At 41.1% G+C, this 9208-nt stretch overlaps 1 non-coding gene across 1 annotated transcript; it reads right to left on the bottom strand.

Annotated features, from left to right (window-relative positions):
- Window positions 1-859: 859 nt before the first annotated feature.
- LOC122929811 lies at window positions 860-965 on the bottom strand. Its single transcript, XR_006388029.1, has one exon. It is a non-coding gene; the product is annotated as a U6 spliceosomal RNA (small nuclear RNA).
- Between the last annotated feature and the right edge of the window lie 8243 nt (window positions 966-9208).

Below are 9208 nucleotides of genomic sequence, written 5' to 3'. Positions count from 1 at the left end.
ACATACCAGACATGGAACACCAAACTAGACATTACAACACACCCAAAACATAAACCCACACCAAACATGTAAGGAAGGGTACAGCACAGAGGGAACAAAGGGAAGACATCAAGGTGACATCGATGTCCAACTAGTGGCCCTCAAACTGGACCGATGACACATCCAGAACTGGAGCAACTCCAGCACACACCAAGGATGGAGGACAACTACCCAAGCCTGTCAGCCACAGGCAGGTATAAAACCAGTGGCCACAGCCAGCCAGATAGTTAACCCCAAAGACACCAAACAGGGGAGGAACCAGGAGAAGGGGAGAAAAGCACATACGTGCTGAGACAACAACGTGTTGCCACTGGCAACCAGCATGCACGGCAAAAGTGTCATGGTATAGAACACCGAGGCTGTAACACCCAGCTTGAAAGAAAGGTTCCCTAGGATGGGAAACATGGAAGATAGAGAAGGGGAGATATCTGTTTTGGAAACACCACTGAAGCAATGTTGAGTACAGTACCTATAAGTGGGATGAGTATGAGCCACTAGTGGTATGTGTTTTCTTAGCTACTGAGTAGCCGACTAAGGAGTAGGGTGAAAGGTTTGTTCTTTGGAAACCTGTTACTTGTGTGTCCCATGTTGGCAGTCAACCATATGTTACAAATGTGATGCTTGATGGTAAGAAACAAAATACAGACGCCCAATCACCCCCAGTGGCTTTAGGACAGAACAGCACAGAGCACAAGGTTCTATCTTACCTGCCCAAATTAACTTGGTAAGAATGAGCAACAAGGAATAAAAAATAAAAAAAAAGAGGTGGAGTATGGATAGGTAGAGCCTGAAAGGACAATATCCTAGGAAGGATATCATGAACAATATGGAATGCTTCAAGAATTTGCGTGTCATCCTTCCTCAGGAGTCATGCTCATCTTCTCAGTATCATTCCAATTTAAATATATGTGCTGCTGAAGTTACACTATAGTAGTTATATTCTTGTACATAGAGGGCAGTATTATGATGATTATATTCTTGTACATATGACATTAATATAGTAGTTATGTTGTTGTACATAGAAGCAGTATTATAGTAGTTATATTCTTGTACATAGGGGCAGTATTATAGTAGTTATATTCGTGTAAATAGAAGCATTATTATAGTAGTTTTATTCTTGCACATAGGAGGCAGTATTATAGTAGTTATATTCGTGTACATGGGAGGCAGTATTATAGTAGTTATATTCTTGTACATAGGAGGCAGTATTATAGTAGGTATATTCTTGTACATAGGAGGCAGTATTATAGTAGTTATATTCTTGTACATAGGAGGCAGTATTATAGTAGTTCTATTCTTGTACATAGGGACAGTATTATAGTAGCTATATGCTTGTACATAGTAAGCAGTATTACAGTAGTTATATTCTTGTAAATAGGATGCAGTATTATAGTAGTTATATTCTTATACATAATAGGCAGTATTATAGTAGTGTAAGGATCAGTATTAGGAGATCCAAAACACGTAGACCTGGTTGCTATGTTGGATTTTTTATTTCATATTTGTTTTTTGGAATAAAGAACATCACTTTTTGGAAGCTGGATCCTCCGTTTATTTTCTAGTTGCAGTATTATAGTAGTTATATTCGTGTGCATAGGAACAGTATTATAGTAGTTATATTCTTGCGAACAGGATGCATTATTATAGTAGTTATATTCTTGTACATAGGAGGCAGTATTATAGTAATTATATTATTATAAATAGGAGTCGGTATAATAGTAGTTAAATATTTTTGCACACAGGAGGCAGTTAAATAGATGCTTTCTTGTGGATAGGGGGGCAGTATTATAGTAGCTGTATAATTGTAAATAGGAGCAGTATTATAGTAGTTATATTCTTGTACATGGAGGCAGTATTTTATTAGATATTCTTCTACATAGGAGCTGTTTTATAGTAGTCATATACTTGTATATAGGAGCAGTATTATAGTAGTCATATACTTGTACATAGGAGGCTGTAATATAATAGTTATATTCTTGTACATAGGATGCAGTATTATAGTAGTTATATTCTTGTACATAGGAGCAGTATTATAGTAGTTATATTCTTGTACATAGGAGCAGTATTATAGTAGTTATATTCTAGTACATAGGAAGCTGTATTAAAGTAGTTATATTCCTGTATATAGGAGGCAGAATTAAAGTACCTATATTCTTGTATATAGGAGGCTTTGATATGGTAGAAAGAAGGGTGAATATCCAGCTTCCATATTTTAAAATCAAAAGTAGACCTTATTAGAACTTATCAAAATCCAAATAGGATAGAGGTGTTGCTTATGCTTTTTCACTGACAACAGCAGTTTTGGTCATAGCATACATGAAATGCTATGACTAAGACTGTTGTCCGTCGAAACACATAAGTAAAATGCCCCTGTCCAGTCTGGATTTTAATCTGTTCAAATTAAATCTACATTTGATTTTATGACATGGAAGCTGGACATCCACCCTTCTTTCTACAACATTGTGTATCCCTTCCCGATGGCAAGGTGAGCTAGTAATATATTTGCTTTATTATGGTAGTTATACTCTGATAATAGGGAGCAGTATTACAATCAGTACATTTTGTGGGGAAACCTTTGCCTATTTATGTCCACCTTACAGTCTTAATAACTTCTACAGTGTACTATTTGTAATAATCTCTGTTCTGTATTTTGAGCTTTATAACTTAAAAAAAAAAACTTTTATTTCAATCAATTTTGCGGTGATTGGTGAAGCCTCTGATTTACGAGATGTTGGTGCAGTAAATGACTCCACATGAGTCTTTGAAATTCAAATGAACTATTTAGAAGTGTACAAAACTCAGCATTAAAAAGCGATCATGCTTCCCCTGCCTGCGGAATGCTTTACGAGGGCTGTTAATTAGGTTAACTGCCCCTGCGATAAAAGAAATTAGTAGTTAATTAAAAGCCTCTCATACTATCCGACTAACAACTGGTTAACACCGAGCAACAAAGAGACCCCTATTTGTTCACCAAAATCAATGCTCCACAGCTCAAATTAAATCTCTGCCTTTGGGCATGGCGAGCCACTGAATGGAGCAATGCCGAGGTCTGCTGAATTCCTAGTGGCGAGTATTCATCCTCAGCTGGGTAACTAACGCTCACAGCTGGTACAGAATATTTGGTAGTTCCTTAAATGAGAACCCTGGAAATGTGTATGTGTATCTAATATACTGTAGGCTCATGATTATCAATCAATATGACAATGGTCAAAGTTGCCCTCTATGGCAGTGTGAAGACAAGCAGGTGTGTGGACCTCATGGACATCTGATCACAATTACTATTATGTGTATTATGTATTCAGTGATATCAGTGACAGGGGGCGGGGCTGTGACAACCTCTGTCATGATATAAAAGTTGGTTGTCAGCAGTCATAGATGAAACAACTGTTAGGCTGCGTTCACACTTCAGTTATGTGATCATTTATTTCCATCAGTTATTGTGAGCCAAAACCAGGTGTGGGTCAAAAACACAGAACAGGTACAGATCAAATAATTGCACCTGATCTCTGTGAAGGCTTCACTACTGGTTTTGGCTCACAATAACTGATCGAAATAACTGACCAAATAACTGAAGTGTGAACGCAGCCTTAGCCCTCATGCACGCAACCGTTGTTTGGGTCCGCATTCAAGCAGCCGTTTTGGCGGCTCAGATGTGGACCCATTCACTTCAATGGGGCTGTCCGCACCCGTGGCTCTGTTTTGCGGCCCCGCAAAAAAAAATAACATGTCCTATTCTTGTCCGCACTTTGCAGACAAGAATAGGCATTTATATTGACCGCGCCCATTCCATTCCGCAAATTGCGGAAGGCAACACGGGCGGCTTCCGTTTTTTGCGGATCCGCGGATTGAAAAAGCAAAAAAAAGGACGGTCGTGTGCATGAGGCCTTACTCTGGTATAAGGTGAATGAATCTAATGGATATATATTGGATCTAATGGATGTCTGATCCCATTGTATTCAGAGATGTCAGTAACAGGGGGTAGGGCTGTGACAACCTTAGTTATGATAGAGGTTGACTGTTAGTAGTAACAGACTGAATAGCTGTTACTCTAGTATTAGCTGCACAGGGATATATATTGCAGAGGGGGGATTTAGTATGTTGGATGGAGTTACACATAAATACATTTTGTTACCTATTTGCAGATATAACTTCACGTTTAACAATTCCAATAACAAATCTTAATTCATTTCACTTTGCTACTTTGTAGCAGTCGCATTTATTAAGCTCACAGTCACACAATAGGGACATTTCTGCTCCGCGCTTCCTCTCAATTCTTTTTCCAGCTCATGGAAAAACCTCCCAGAGGTAAGAAAATGGCCATTTGTGCAGTAACAATGTGTTAAATCTGGAAACTTCAAACAAGGATCCATCATTCTATCAATCGCCAACAAAACCATCCTGTGATTCTTGTGGAGTTGATGCGGGAGCTGCTGCTCAGGATTCGGCGGTCCTTTTGTGGTGTTAGCCTGGCCAGTCTCTCGTGAAAAGAATCTATTGTTCAAGAAAAAATACGTCCGGATCTGTGCTCCACTGCGCTGATAAAATGGCAGTTGATTTAAAAGAACCATCTTGTCTGGAGACGGGATTAGCAGATTAAGAGAGAATGTCATTTTCTTTCTAATGTAATTTTGCTGTTGCCCACAAGAATAAAAGGGAAAAATGTTAAAACCCGAATTCACAGCAACTTCTTTATAAAAGTAACTCAGTAACTTCAAGTTGTAAGGGGGATAAACAGCAAGTGGTAAACTCTGCATTGTAAGTATTGTGACCAATGTAATGTGTGCTGTGCAAGTGATGGGTACTGTGCTATTACTGCCATGTACCCACAGAGTCCAGCATCTCCTGGTGCTTTGTGTTAGGAGCTGATGATCTGTCGTCTTAGTGGTGTCACCATTCTTGTGCTGGTTGATGACACCATGCACAGTGTTCCTGGAAACCATCCTGCAAGAGGAGCAGGTGTCAGTCAGAAGGGGTCATGTCAGCTAGAAGCACTGCACTGCATTGTCTCTTGTTGGGAGTGAAAGGCCTCCATATAACCATGTGCTTGCAACTCTGGACCGAGTGTGTGCACCACGAGTCCAAGTGACATATCAGATGAGAGATCCGGACCTAAGCATCCATTGAGGTGCACACTGGTGGGTTTCAGAGAAAGAAAGGCCAAGAAGAGGTCAAAGCCTGAGAAGCAGTGAAGAACATGCCTGTGAGGACCATGTAAATTGGAGTGTGAGATGGTTCCTGGGGCTGTAAACCCTGGTGGAGTTCATTTAGAGATTGTGAGACAGCCATAGATGCTGGGAAGGTTGTGAGACTGTTGCAATGGAGCCAATGGCTGCGTATTGTCTTGGAGCATCATTTAGGCCCCAACCAGTTTAACATTGTACTAGGCCTGGTGACCGCATGGACTGGACAAGACCAAATAAAAGCTCAGAATGTAAGAGAACATGCAAGTGGAAGAAGAAAGTGCCTTCAGGTGACCACACCTGTTAGAGATACTGATACAGTATCAGCATCCATAAAATACCCATCTCTTTTATGCAGAAGCTGTGTAAGGGGTACCATGAGACTGTGTGCTGTGTTTCAAGCTAAAGTGTTACTGTACTCTATGTGAGGCAGTAACCCTGTCTATGGACTGTGGAATTGAACTGTGCTAAGGGGACCACTGTGCTCTGGAAAAATGTTATGAAGACTGCACACACATCTCAGGTTGGTCATGGTGATTCTGGAAATGGGTAGTGACGTAGTGTCTACACAGACCTGGAGGTGTTGGAGCACTGCAACGTTAGTGGGTCATGCTCTGGTAGGGGCCCAGTTAAGTCCATAACTGCATGGAAGGTTTGATCAAAAGCCATCAGCCATCTTTGGCACAACTGACCCTTAGGCCACAATCAGAGACTGTAAAAGTAATTTTCACTGTTCATCTGTTAGAGACTGGGCCCACCAAGAGTGAAAGGCCCCATCAAACGGTGCACTTCTTTAAGCAGCAATATGCTTATATGTACTACTCAAAGATTCTGTATCAGCATGATCAACTTAAACAATGACACATAGCATCCTTTTTGATACAATTGATAATATCACAAAAAGCCTAGACTGTTCACTCTAAGAACTACAAATTCGTAGTGTTGAAGGTTTCTTTGTCAGATATAGTAAGCCCAGGTACAATTAGAAGGTGGGGAGTAAAGGAGGGAGGAAGGAGAGGCTGAGGGGAAGAAGGGACGAGGGAGAATCTTAGCCGTACTGCATGTAGAATTACCGTCTGTGGTCTCGCCGAAGCAGGAAAGTCCAGCTGACCGTGAGGTCCATGGGGCCAGGGTGCTTATATATGACCCAAAAAAGACAACATCATAATACCTGATGGAGGTTTGAAAGAGTCTTAGTTCGAGGCTTTGTACTATGCCGTGATCTTACAACATAGGCAATGCTATTCATATTTAGACATTTGTAAAGTTCAGAGCACTGCTTTTGTAACACCCCCTGTGCTCTGCACACTCCCCCTTCCCCTTGATTGACAGGGGCCTAGCTGTGTCCTGAAGCTGTGTCCTAGCATGTATAAATCATGTACACTACTTACTACAACCTTACCACATTGAGAAGAGTGGATTTCTATGCTTAGAAAGCTAATATACATATTACTACTTTATTCACAGGCACAACATATGATTATAAAAATAGCAGCAATATGTGTTAGCTTTCTAAGTATGGATAAACCATTCATCTCTATGTGGTATGGCTATAGCTTGATATTAAGTGGTAAGCCTTGGGTGTAGAGATCCTAAGTTCAAGTCCCAAGAGAGACTTAAATATGTGTTTTTATATACATTTATATACATTATCCCTGTACTGTTACTTTTTTCTCTCTCATCAAATCCAATATAAAAGGCTATAGCCTTACTAAATTGGGAGAAGAAGAGATGGAAGGATACAGCAGTTGGGCAACCAAGATAAGTACAAATCCACTGGTGATACTTTAAGCCCCCTTTCACACGAGCAAGAATTCAGCGCGGGTGCAGTGTGTCATGCGAACGTATCGCGCCCGCACGGAATCCGGACCTATTCATTTAAATGGGTCTGTGTACATGAGCGGTGGTTTTCACGCATCACTTTTGCGTTGCGTGAAAATCGCAGCATGTTCTATATTCTGCGATTTTCACGCAATGCTGGCCCCATAGAAGTGAGTGAGGCTGCGTGAAAATCGCATTGCATCTGCAAGCAAGTGCAGATGCGATGTTCACTGATGGTTGCTAAGAGATGTTGTTTGTAAACATTTCATTTTTTATCACGCGCGTGCAAAACGCAGTAAATCGCATTGCACCCGTGCAATAAAAACTGAGTTTTCACTGAACGCATCCGCAACGCATCCGAACATAATCTGGACACGCTCGTCTGCAAGGGGCCTAAGTAGTTTACTTAAAGTTGTACTCTTCGTCAGATCAATAGAACATTGTCACATACAGTTACTGTAAGTGCTTAATATTTAAACAAGTATTTCAGTGGTAAAAACAGTAGGGGGGTATGCAAATATGAGGGAAACAAATAAATACAATGTAATCAATAACAAATGGCTGGCTCACAGTATCTATTATATATTTAATAAATGCAATAAAAGAAAAGAAAAATTATCAGAAAATTAATGTGATACAAACAATCACATATACATAAAATCATAAAATGATATATGGTCACGGTCCCTTTAAAACATTTTACGTGCTGAGCTCACGCACGTAATATTAGAACAATAATCTCGCGAATCTATATCTCCTTCTTGGATGTTAATACACTCTTGTTCTATTATTACTCTTTATGCCACTATATGTCTGGGGCCACCTCGTTGAATAGATATATACTTATATTATAAAAAAATTTAAAGTTAGTTATATCTCCTGCTATCAGAGGTGTGCTGTTGGCATAGCTTTGCTGTGAAGACACGTCCAGTGTCTTGACAGTTTTCTTTAAATTGAATGCTCAAAAAATGTTTTCTCTCAATTCATTTCTTCTTGTTGCAAGTTGAAGCTCTACTTGGAACCTTGTTAAGATCCAGCCATGCTGAATAGGATTTTTTCAACTTTTGATCAGGACTGTATATCCAAGCCAACCAGCATATCTACCGGTATGCCAACAGCACTCCTCTGATAGCAGGAGATATTACCCAAACTAACTTTTAACATTTTTTGTTCACACGTCAGTTATTTGATCAGTTATTCTGAGCCAAAACCAGATGCGGATCAAAAACACAGAACAGTTGCAGATCTTTTCATTATACCTTATCTCTGTGTAGCCTCCACTCCTGGTTTTGGCTAACTGATAGAAATAACTGATCAAATAACTGAAGTGTGAACTCAGCCTTAGCTTAGGCCTCTTTCACACTTGCGTTGTCCGGATCCGTTGTGTACTCCATTTGCCGGAATTACACGCCGGATCCGAAAAAACGCAAGTGAACTGAAAGCATTTGAAGACGGATCAGTCTTCAAAATGCGTTCAGTGTTACTATGGCAGCCAGGACGCTATTAAAGTCCTGGTTGCCATAGTAGGAGCGGGGAGCGGGGGAGCAGTATACTTACCGCCCGTGTGGCTCCCGGGGCGCTCCAGAGTGACGTCAGAGCGCCCCATGCGCATGGATGACGTGCCATGCGATCACGTCATCCATGCGCATGGGGCGCCCTGACGTCACTCTGAAGCGCCCCGGGAGCCGCACGGATGGTAAGTATACTGCTCCCCCTCTCCCCACTACACTTTACCATGGCAAACAGGACTATAGCGTCCTCGCAGCCATGGTAACCATTCAGAAAAAGCTAAACGTCGGATCCGGTAATGCGCCGAAACGACGTTTAGCTTAAGGCCGGATCCGGATTAATGCCTTTCAATGGGCATTAATTCCGGATCCGGCCTTGCGACAATTGTTCAGGATTTTTGGCCGGAGCAAAAAGCGCAGCATGCTGCGGTATTTTCTCCGGCCAAAAAACGTTCCGGTCCGGAACTGAAGACATCCTGATGCATCCTGAACGGATTTCTCTCCATTCACAATGCATGGGGATAATCCTGATCAGGATTCTTCCGGCATAGAGCCCCGACGACGGAACTCTATGCCGGAACAGAACAACGCAAGTGTGAAAGAGCCCTTAGATATATCGCTCGCCACTCAGTTTATAAAGTCAATCTTCCCAATTGCGTT

Source organism: Bufo gargarizans, chromosome 2, assembly GCF_014858855.1.
Source record: "Bufo gargarizans isolate SCDJY-AF-19 chromosome 2, ASM1485885v1, whole genome shotgun sequence".
NCBI classification, from domain to species: domain Eukaryota; kingdom Metazoa; phylum Chordata; class Amphibia; order Anura; family Bufonidae; genus Bufo; species Bufo gargarizans.
The sequence above is the reverse complement of the archived record's forward strand: the minus strand, read 5'-3'. Positions and strand labels throughout refer to the sequence as shown.